Source organism: Oryzias latipes, chromosome 3 (assembly GCF_002234675.1).
Source record: "Oryzias latipes chromosome 3, ASM223467v1".
In the NCBI taxonomy this organism is placed as follows: Eukaryota; Metazoa; Chordata; class Actinopteri; order Beloniformes; family Adrianichthyidae; genus Oryzias; species Oryzias latipes.
The window spans coordinates 126,517-137,025 of NC_019861.2; the positions used below are offsets into that span (position 1 = coordinate 126,517).

At 44.7% G+C, this 10,509-nt stretch overlaps 1 long non-coding RNA gene across 3 annotated transcripts; it reads right to left on the reverse strand.

Annotated features, from left to right (window-relative positions):
• Positions 1–1,778: 1,778 nt before the first annotated feature.
• On the reverse strand, positions 1,779–4,652 carry LOC105358847. 3 transcript variants are annotated; one of them, XR_002872554.1, is made up of 7 exons: positions 4,606–4,652; positions 4,385–4,502; positions 4,207–4,299; positions 3,931–4,001; positions 2,799–3,057; positions 2,553–2,693; positions 1,779–2,443 (listed from the first exon to the last, which is right to left on the reverse strand). It is a non-coding gene; the product is annotated as an uncharacterized LOC105358847 (long non-coding RNA). The 3 variants fall into 3 exon arrangements; XR_002872552.1 differs by having other exon boundaries at positions 3,132–4,001; XR_002872556.1 differs by lacking the exon at positions 3,931–4,001.
• Between the last annotated feature and the right edge of the window lie 5,857 nt (positions 4,653–10,509).

The window sequence follows — 10,509 nt, forward strand, 5'->3', positions numbered from 1 at the left end:
TTACTTACTCGAATGTTGAACAGTGTCTTCAACAGAAGATTACAGCGGATGTTGCAATAAGATTAAAGAGCAAACGTTCGGTGAAAGCTTAACTGATTCTTTTCCGCACTTCTGGCAGAACATCCTCGATTATCCATCTGCTTTACCCTCCTCGTCAAAACCATTGACAGTCAGTCAAAACACAAACATCCAATCAGCGATCTCCTAAGGCACCTTCCTCTTTGTTCTTGTTTTTCACTTCATTTTGCTCTCTGAAAGTTTTTTTTTTCTTCAATTTTTTTCCCTTTTTGAATTGTGATTTTTTTTTTATTCTTTTTTTTTTGTTTTGCTTTTTGAATTGTGATTTTTTTAATTCTTTTTTTTAATTTGTTTTGCTTTTTGAATTGTGATTTTTTAAAATGTTTTTTTCATTTTTTTATTATTTTTTTTGCTTTTTGAATTGTGATATATTTTTAAATATTTTCTCTTTTCTGAAAAGTGTTTTTATTTTTATTTCTGGAATTTTTTTCTTAATTCAATGTTTTTTATCAATTGGTTTGCTTTTGGAAATTTGTTTTGATTTCTAAAATGTAATGTTGTTTTTTGTATTATTTGTTTCGCCTTCCTATTTTCATTGTGATAATTAAAATGTTTTTGTGTACAGTGATTTGTAAATATGATTTGCACTTCAGGGCCACCGTATATGACCCCACCCTTACATTTACGTGTTCTCCCTACCATGACAAAGGTGGATAAAGGTGGAGAGGATTTCATGTAATCCATGGACACCAATGAAGATCAAGAATCATTGAAGAAAAAAGGTTCAGAGCACTGTCTAGTGGGTCTAGATTACCCTACTCCCAACGTTAAAGTACCTAGGATAGCACAAGGGTTACTGACAGATTGAAATCTGCCATCGATTCAGCACTAGGGCCTAATATAGGCAGATTATGTTACTTATAAAAGTCATTGATAAGATTAAAAAATAATACTATATCAGTAAAATAGACATAACACTGTTTCAAGAATTTTCATAGCAAAATTTGATCAAGTATCAAAAGTTAAAAATATGTGCAATACAATGTTACATTAGGAAAAAATGATTAATCAATGTATCAGTTTTTGGAGCAAGTGAAGTAATATCATTAGAAATCAACCAATTTAACCATTTTGAATAATTGATTAATCTTTGTTTTTTGTATTTTTTATGACAAAGAAATGCTGTGAAGTAAAATTTAAAAAGGGTCCTAAATCTGTCGATTGTCCTAGGTTGGTATTATTTCTTCTGCTGATTAACAGCCGTTCTTCAACCCGAACAAGATCAGGCATACAACAAATACACACACAGTTCGAGTTTTACTGAGGCAGCAGCAGCAAGTGCGCACCTATTTTCTTAGGATGGGTGTGACGGTGTAGAACCGTCAGCTGCGGGCGCACACGCATGCACACACGCTCGCGCACACACACACATGTGCGCATAGACGCGCACGCTTGGACCTGGTAACACGTCATTTACATCAGCTTACCCTTTTCATTCCGTCCCTATCCCCCTGCAGGTAGCCCTGAGTGCACGCTGGGTTGCCGATTTATAATCCTCGCGCATACATTCACACGAAGCACACACGACGCTAACATTAGCGTCTGTCTGTTGGTTTGTTTACCCGGAAGTAACCCGATAACCCGGAAGTGGTCATGGATACCCTGGGTCATGTGACGCATCGGTCACTGTTTGTATTTATTTTTATTGATGATTATTGTTATTTTTCTGTACACGACACAGAATGTTTCTTTGAATGAAACTGTTTATTTCTGTATGTTTATTTATGTTGTTGAACAATGCAAACACTTCTCCCTATTTTCTCTTTGGACTGATGGAGAGCAACGCCCAGGAGGAGGGGCTTACCACTTAAAAAAGAACCAGATACAGCTGTCAGTGTGGGAGTCTGAGTGGAGAAGTTGGAGAGTCTGAGAGGAGAGAAACAGATGTTGGTTAACCTTTGTGGAGCAATTGGTGTGCTCTGTTCTTGCATTAAAGTCAAGAATACTTTCACCTTGGCGCCTCTGCCCAATTATTCCCTGGTGGGACCCACGACAGTTGGTGTCAGAAGTGGGATAAGCAGATGGCTGGCCGCAAAAAGGTGAGACACAGAGGTCTGCGTTCCCAGAAGGAGGAGATGGAACCAACATCGGACACAGGCCCTCAATCGTCCAATTTCTCCTCTGAGGAGGAGGTGGTGGATCCTGGTGCCTCTGGTGGTTCTCCAGGCCTGACCAAAGGCCCAGAAGGTGACTTGGCGGCCATGATGAGAGACTTCCTCCGTGGACAGCAGCAGCGGGAGGACAGATTCATCGCTGCACTCCAAGGTTTGGAAGCCTCTTTTTCCAGGGCAGAGCACCATTCTGGTCGAAGGCGGAACACCAGCCCCCAAGGCGCTGGACCAAGCTCAGTCGCAGAGGACTCCAGCTGGTCGGATCAACCACAGGGCAGAGTCAGTTTACAGCCACCTGATTGGAGACCTTACATGGAGCCAGAGGTCCCTCCATATCAGACAGGTGAGGACATTGAAAGTTACCTGCTACGTTTTGAACGGATTGCCAGGACGTGGAGATGGCCAGAGACTGAGTGGGCATGTCGCCTGGTGCCACTGCTGTCCGGAAAGGCGTTGGAGGCCTACACAGCAATGGACGAGCAGCAAGCCCACATCTACAAAGACCTGAAAGACGCACTCCTGGTAAAATTCGACATCTCGCCAGAGACTTATCGTCAGCAGTTCCGGTCTACTGTGGTGCCATCTGGGGAGAATCCGACTAAGACATACCACCGCCTGAAGGGCCTCTACCGTCGCTGGATCCACCCAGAGCAACACAGCAAGGAGCAGATCGGGGAGATCGTCATCCTGGAGCAGCTGCTGCGTGTGCTTCCCGCGGACGTGAGGACGTGGGTGAAGGAGCACGAACCGGAGGATGGCCTCACTGCTGCCCGGCTTGCGCTGCAGTAGCTCAACGCTCGACGAGGGGCGTCTACACGGCCATCGGGTGGGGATCAGCGTCTTCCCATTCAAACCGCTCCACTGAGACCTGCACGGAGAGACTTCCATCAGGCAACGCAAGGTACCAACCCAGCACCTAACCAGCGAGCGTCGGGTAAGGACCTTGTGTGTTTCTATTGCCAGCAGATTGGTCACAAAGCCTCCGTATGTCCAATCCGCAAGACTAAATTCACAGGTGCTTGCTACGCACCCAGGCCAGAGACTGTCGCAGGAGCAGGGCCTGTGCACATGGACAAAGACACTTTCCAGCCACTTAAACAGGTGACTGTGAACGGACAGCAGGTTACTGCTATGTTGGACACTGGCAGTTTTGTTTCTCTGGTCAAACAGAGTTTAATCCCTTTTGGTGGACTTGATTACAGCAGGCAAACAAATGTGTGTGTTCATGGCGACAAACATTTGTACCCAAAAGCGGATGTAACTGTGACCATAAATGAACAATCATATCTTTTGACTGTCTGGGTGGTAGAGAACCTACCTGTTGATTTAATTTTGGGGTGTGATTTACCTATGTTGGGGGACTTATTAACTGAAACAGCTAAAGCTAATGGTGAGCTAGCTGTTACTGTCTCAGCTCCCGTGCTAACTAGAGCTCAGGCTAAAGCGGGGATGCAAAGTCTTCCACGTTTGGATGACAATTTCTTTGATAGAGGCAAAGAAATGCCCAGAAAAACACGTCGTCAAAGACGGTTTGAGAAAAAACTTAAGTTGCCGGATCCTGAGATCACAACAACAGGAGAAACATTTGACATACCAGCTGACATTTCGGCTTTGCAGAAAGAAGACCAAACTTTAAAACCATTGTTTGCCAAGGTGACAACAGAGAGTGACAAATGTTTGGGAAATGTGCGGTTTATTGTTGTTGATGATGTTCTGTATGCAGCTGAAGGTGAACACCTACGGTTAGTTCTTCCAACCACCTGCAGGCCACTCGTCATGCAATTAGCGCACACACTCCCATGGGCGGGTCACCTGGGTCGTCACAAAACATATTTGCGGGTTAGTTCACGTTTTTTCTGGCCATCAATGTACACTGACATTCAGACGTACTGTGCAACATGTCCTACCTGCCAGAAAACTGCACTAACACACAAGTCTGACAGAGCATTACTACACCCACTTCTTATAATTTCCACTCCATTTAGGAGAATAGCCATGGACATTGTTGGACCTTTACCTAAGAGCAGTAGCGGTCACGAACACATCCTGGTGGTCTGTGATTATGCTACACGGTTCCCAGAAGCTTTTCCACTGCGCACCATTACAGCTCCTGCAGTCATGAGAGCTTTAATTCAGTTTTTCTCCAGAGTAGGAATACCGGATGAAATTCTGACAGACCAAGGAACCAACTTCACCTCTCGGCTGATGAAACTGTTCCAACAGCAGCTTGGCATCACTGCCATCAAGGCGACACCGTACCACCCACAGACCAATGGCTTGGTGGAACGTTTCAACCAGACCCTGAAGAGGATGCTGCAGAAGTTTGTGAGTGACACAGGGAAGGACTGGGATCGTTGGCTGCCATTCCTGTTGTTTGCTTACAGGGAAGTCCCACAAGCTTCAACAGGCTTCTCACCATTCGAACTCCTCTATGGCTGGGATGTCCAAGGCCCACTGGATCTCTGTGACGGTGTGGCACCGTCAGATGACGAGGGGGACCACACTGTGTTTTATTGTTTGTGTATTTATGTGTTTTATGTTTTAAAATTACTACCTGTGGTGCCACCTGGACAATAATTGAGAGCAACGCCCAACAGGCGTGGCTTAGCGTTCAAAAGGGAGCACCATAGGTAGTGAATGGAGGAGTGAGACTGAGGTGTCAGGTGCTGTGTAGCCCTGCGTAGTGCTATTGTGTCCTGAATAAAGACATAACCTCCTCACCTTGGCTCCTCTGCATCCTTTCCCGGCGGGACCCCGTCACAATCTCCTCAAGAAGAGCTGGGAGGCCAAATCCACAAATACCTCGGAAAAGGGTGTCATCCAGTTTGTCCTGGAGATGAGAGAACGGTTGGCAAAGTACAGGGAAGAGGCAGAAGGCAACCAACGAGAGGCCCAAAGGAGTCGGAAGACGTGGTACGACCAGCAGGCCCGTCACCGTGAACTCCTACCAGGTCAGAAGGTTCTGCTACTTCTTCCCTCTTCCACCAGCAAACTACTGGCAAAGTGGCAAGGGCCATACACCATTCTCCGCAGGATGGGACCTGTCACCTATGAGGTGGCCTCTGCATCCGATAAAGATGGTTACAATAGGTAGGTGGGGTGATTTGTTTGGTGACAAAAAAAAGTCGTATCTCAACACTGTGAAACAATGTGTAGATACAAGAAAAGAACTACACCAGATACAAGAAAAAAACTACACCAGCGATGGTTCGTGACGTGGCTGGAGGTTCGGCGAAGCTTCGTGGTGAGGTAGGTTGCTTCGGGTGTTGAACTGCTTGGGTAGTCAGGGCTTCTGGCGTCCACTCTTGGGTTTGGAGGTCCTGAAGACAAGGCAAAGATTTGTGAGGCGAGAACAAAAGATACATAGCATGAAAACGAAAAGACCAGACTAAGCACCATCAGGGGCAACGAACTGGCGATGAACACTGGCCCTGGAGCTCCTTAAGAAGGTCTGGCGGTGTAATGAGTTGAGTAGACGCAGCTGGGATGAATCAGTGGCCAAGCAGAGACAGGAGGGGGAGGAGAACTGACAGAGGCACCATGGCAAGTTCTCTTCCATGTTATGTCTGCAGACATTAGATTAAGGTCCATATCCTTCTTAAGCTGATATCAGCGGTGCTGAAAGTTGAGGTCAAGTTTTCTGCAGGTCAGAACTCTCTGCTGAGAATCAGGTCACTTCAGACTTTTGGAGAAAGCGATGAATCCAGGCGTCATGTTTCTTGAAAACATTTGGCTCTTTGATTTATTACTGCATGTTTGTTCAGACGTCCGTAATCAAACACTTCTCAAAGTCCTTCATGGTGTTGACAACCAGAACCTTGGACCGGTCCGGTGGACCGAGTGGTTTGACATAAATCCTGCAGCCTTTAACCCAAGTGTTCTCAATCTGCTTCTGCTTCCTGAGAAGCCTGGCATGTTTGGTGATTTCAGCATTCCTTCTGGTCAGATGGTCGTTCAGATAAGCAGCAGATCCCTTCAGATTCTTCCTTTGGTTCATCAGAGCTAGCTTGTGTTTTGATTCACAAACCTGATGATGATCGCTGGTTTATCCGTCTCCATTCTCCTAGGGAGAGGGTGGCAGGTCTCGATTAGATCCAAGGAAATCCCTTTAGACGTGAGAAATGATTCCACTTGGTGTTCCAAAGACTCTCCCTTGCTCCCCGTTTCAGAAGAACTGCTAGCAATGGAAGTGCTATTAGCATTAGCAATGCTAACTCCAGCTGCATTTAGCTTTGCCCGAGGTTTGATGGGTACTCCAGTGAGAATGACATTATTCATCCTTATTTTCAGCCTTATTTTATTTTATTTTTGAAAATTCAAGAATATGGCCTCTTCCCAAGGTCAAAGGTCAATGAAACTTCTTTGGTGTTTTTAGACCCAAGTTAACTGCATGTTTGTGCGTTGTCTTGATAATCGCTCAAACAAGTGTCATTTAGCCATATTGTACAAAAACACAAAAATTTGCAATTCTCAGAGATCGCCACAAAATGGCCGCCAAGCCGTAGGGTGTGTGGCCGTCCCACAATGATTGCAAAACTTTCTTGGGATATATATATATATATATTTCGTAACTGCATTTTGAAAAACGTTTTTTTGGTCCCATAAGCGATTTTCAAACGATTCATTTTTTTTACAGAATCGCTCGCCATGCTGTCATCGCCTTCGGGGGGGTGACGTTAACTTTGTTGAAAATTATTTTTCAATTTATCCTAGATGTGTGCACATTTTGGTGATATTTTGAGGATGTGGCGGGGATCAAATTTCCAACATGGTGCTGCGGGCCATAATTATCAAAGTGAATATTGAAATTGCTCACTAAAACCACTTTATCAAAAGTGATAATACTAGATAAAAACTCAGCAAACTTAGCCAAGAAGACCCGTGCAGCACTAGGAGGTAATAAAACAGGGTTAGATACAACCTTGACGATCTGAAGTTTAAATGAACTAAAAGTCAGAGTTCAGTTTGGTGCTGGGGAAAAGGTCCTGATGGATGAAAGCCAGTGCACCCCCACACTGTCCAAATGCTGAGCGTGGAGCAGACCGGGGGGCAGTTAGTTGCGGCAAAAGTGGTCTGTCTCCCGCTGCAACAGTATGTCTCCGTCAGGCACAGGAAGTCCAAATGTTCCCATGAGAAGGTGTCATTTAAATAAAACGATTTGTTTGAAATGAATTTAGAAGCACAAACCGGAGCATGTCCACTGGGATCATTGATGGTCCCCCAAATTCCTAGCACAGAGGTAGTAGATTGCGGGGGTTTACCCCTCGGTGGCATTGGGCTGGGTGAGCAGGGCCTGTGATTGGATAACGGTTGAGACTCATTTGGTGCTTGCTAGATATATCTGTGAGTCAGAATGACACCCCTGCCAACAGATTTACTATCTAATAAATATTTACACAGTTTAAAAAGAAAAGCAGCTCTCACTGCAGGCAGTGGAGTGTCAAAGCAAGCTGTTTATTCTAATAAAAGAGCAGCATGTCGAAGCCAGCTGAGCCAATCAGAGAGATCCATGAGACGCTGTGGGCTCTGCTGTCCCTCAAAGATAGGGAACCTGCAGATGGTGGGAACGGCCCTTAAAGAGGTGATTCATGATGGTATTATGAATACCTGACTGCTATTTAAAGCCTTACCCAAAAAATAACCAACAAGAAATGTCAGAATGTTTTCACTAGTTGTAGCGTTTCTACACTAACTTACTGCCCCGCCGCCGCCCCCCCCCCCCGGCACATACAAATTTGACGACATCCATTTGTGTTTCCTCTCTTTAGATAGATAGATAGATAGATAGATAGATAGATAGATAGATAGATAGATAGATAGATAGATAGATAGATAGATAGATAGATAGATAGATAGATAGATAGATAGATAGATAGATAGATAGATAGATAGAGGACTGTTTTACTCCAGAGGGAACTTGCATATTCAACAATTGCTCAGCAAAATCCATAATACATTCAATAGAAAGAAATTTCAAAAGTTATTGAACAATAAATAGTCATAAATAACATAAAAATAATTGAACTCCATAAAAATTATTGAACTCACTAATAAAATAAAAGGGACCTCCCAAGATGGCCGCAAACTAGAGAAAGGTGGGAGAGCCTGCTCCGATACTTTTTTGCCAAAATCCTGTTTAAAATAACAAATTTGGGGAAAAAGTGTGCATGGGAAGCTCATTTTAATTAAAAGAAAATGTCACCTCATGCTAAGATGGCCAAGGAAAATGGTAAGACGGCAACACAGTTGAAGTTGTCTGACTTCGGAAAATCTCCAGAGCCAAAAACCAGCAAAGCAACAGCTGGTCCAGTGGAGGAAGATGCTAATGCTAAAGAAGCTAGCTCTGTGCCACATACTCCGGCAAGAGCGCCCAGTGAACTTAAACTCACTAAGGAGGAAAGCCTGAAGGTGGTGGGGTACTTAAAGAATGAGTTTAAGAACAAGCTGAACGACATTCTGAAAGCAGCAAAAGAAACGACGAAGTAGTTAGCTGACTGCATCAGCAGGATTGGAGAAGCTGAGGAGCGCGTCTCGGCGGTGGAGGACGAGTGCTGTGTTTTCAAAGGCAAAGTTGAAGACTTAGAAAAAAGAAACAAATCCTTGGAGGATAAATTGGTTGATTTGTAAACCAGATCGCGGCTAAACAATGTTCGGGTGGTGGGACTGCCGGAGGGAGCGGGGGGTCCCGACCCGTGTTCATTTCTGGAGAGCTGGCTAGCAGACGCGCTGGACATGGGACCTCTGCACTCGCCTCAGGTGCTGGAGAGAGCGCATCACATCAGACCCAGGAAAGCTACAGGAGATCCACCAAGACCTCTGATTATGAGGTTTCTGAACTACAAGCAGAAAGTCGCTGTAATGAATGCTGCAAGAAAGAAGGGGGACATCCGATACAAGAATATCAACGTTCGACTTTACAACGATCTGGCAACTGAGGTGCACAAACAGAGGAAGCAGTACGACGCGGTGCGCATGCAGCTGCGGGGCCCGGGACTGAGGCATGGATTCAGACCATCTACCAAGCTGCTGGTAACATACAAAGAAAGAACCCACACATTTAATAATGTATCACAAGTGCAGGAGTTCATGAGTAGTATTGAAAGGGAAACATCAAACTAGTTTGGTTAGACTGCAAAGTAAATATACAATCTTTTGTTTTTATGTCTATGTATGCCACCTTTACTGGGGTCCAGTGGCGCCACCAGGGGGTGGCCAGGGGTGGCCATGGCCACCCCTCTCCGACACCTGGCCACCCCAGTGGCCACCCCAGTAGCCACTATAAGCTGTGGTAGCATCAGTTGTGCGTTTCATCCCAAATGCACAGCCAGCAAGCGGCAAGTCGCTCTGATCACCTTAACCGGCCCTCACCCCCTCCCCTCCCTGCTGCCTTTGAGTGCGCAGACATCTACAGAGGAGCCGCTGGACGCAGAATGAATAAGACGCGTGGTTCACTTCCGCGTTCGAACCCTCAGATCCTCTGGGCCGGTCAGACAAAAGAACCAGCCTCAGTCACTAAAGATGAACTTTCTTTATTACTTTTTCCTTAAGTCCAAAACGGCGACTGACCGCGCGTGTATGCGCTCCACACCCTCACTCGCGCTCTCCCACCTCTCTTCCTGCATCGCGCGAGCACCGGTTTCAGCACGCACACACACGCGTGCGCGCGAGAGCGCACGCACGCACAAACAATCACACATCCCAAAATGCTACGTTTCTTTTCCTGTTAAATATTTTCCGTGGGTCTTTAACAATCTGTTTACTGTACTTTAGATCTGTATAGATAGATAGATAAATAGATAGATTGATGGATGGATGGATGGATGGATGGATGGATGGATGGATGGATGGATGGATGGATGGATGGATGGATGGATGGATGGATGGATGGATGGATGGATGGATGGATGGATGGATGGATGGATGGATGGATGGATGGATGGATGGATGGATGGATGGATAGATAGATAGATAGATAGATAGATAGATAGATAGATAGATAGATAGATAGATAGATAGATAGATAGATAGATAGATAGATAGATAGATAGATAGATAGATAGATAGATAGATAGATAGATAGATAGATAGATAGATAGATAGATAGATAGATAGATAGATAGATAGATAGATAGATAGATAGATAGATAGATAGATAGATAGATAGATAGAAGACTTTATTAATCCCACAATGGGGAAATTCCATTTATCTGTGGCAGCAACACGACATTCAGAAATAATCTGTATAATATAACATCAATAAAGGACATCACAAATGACATTTATATTAAATAATTAAAAATATCACAGAAAATTATTATGA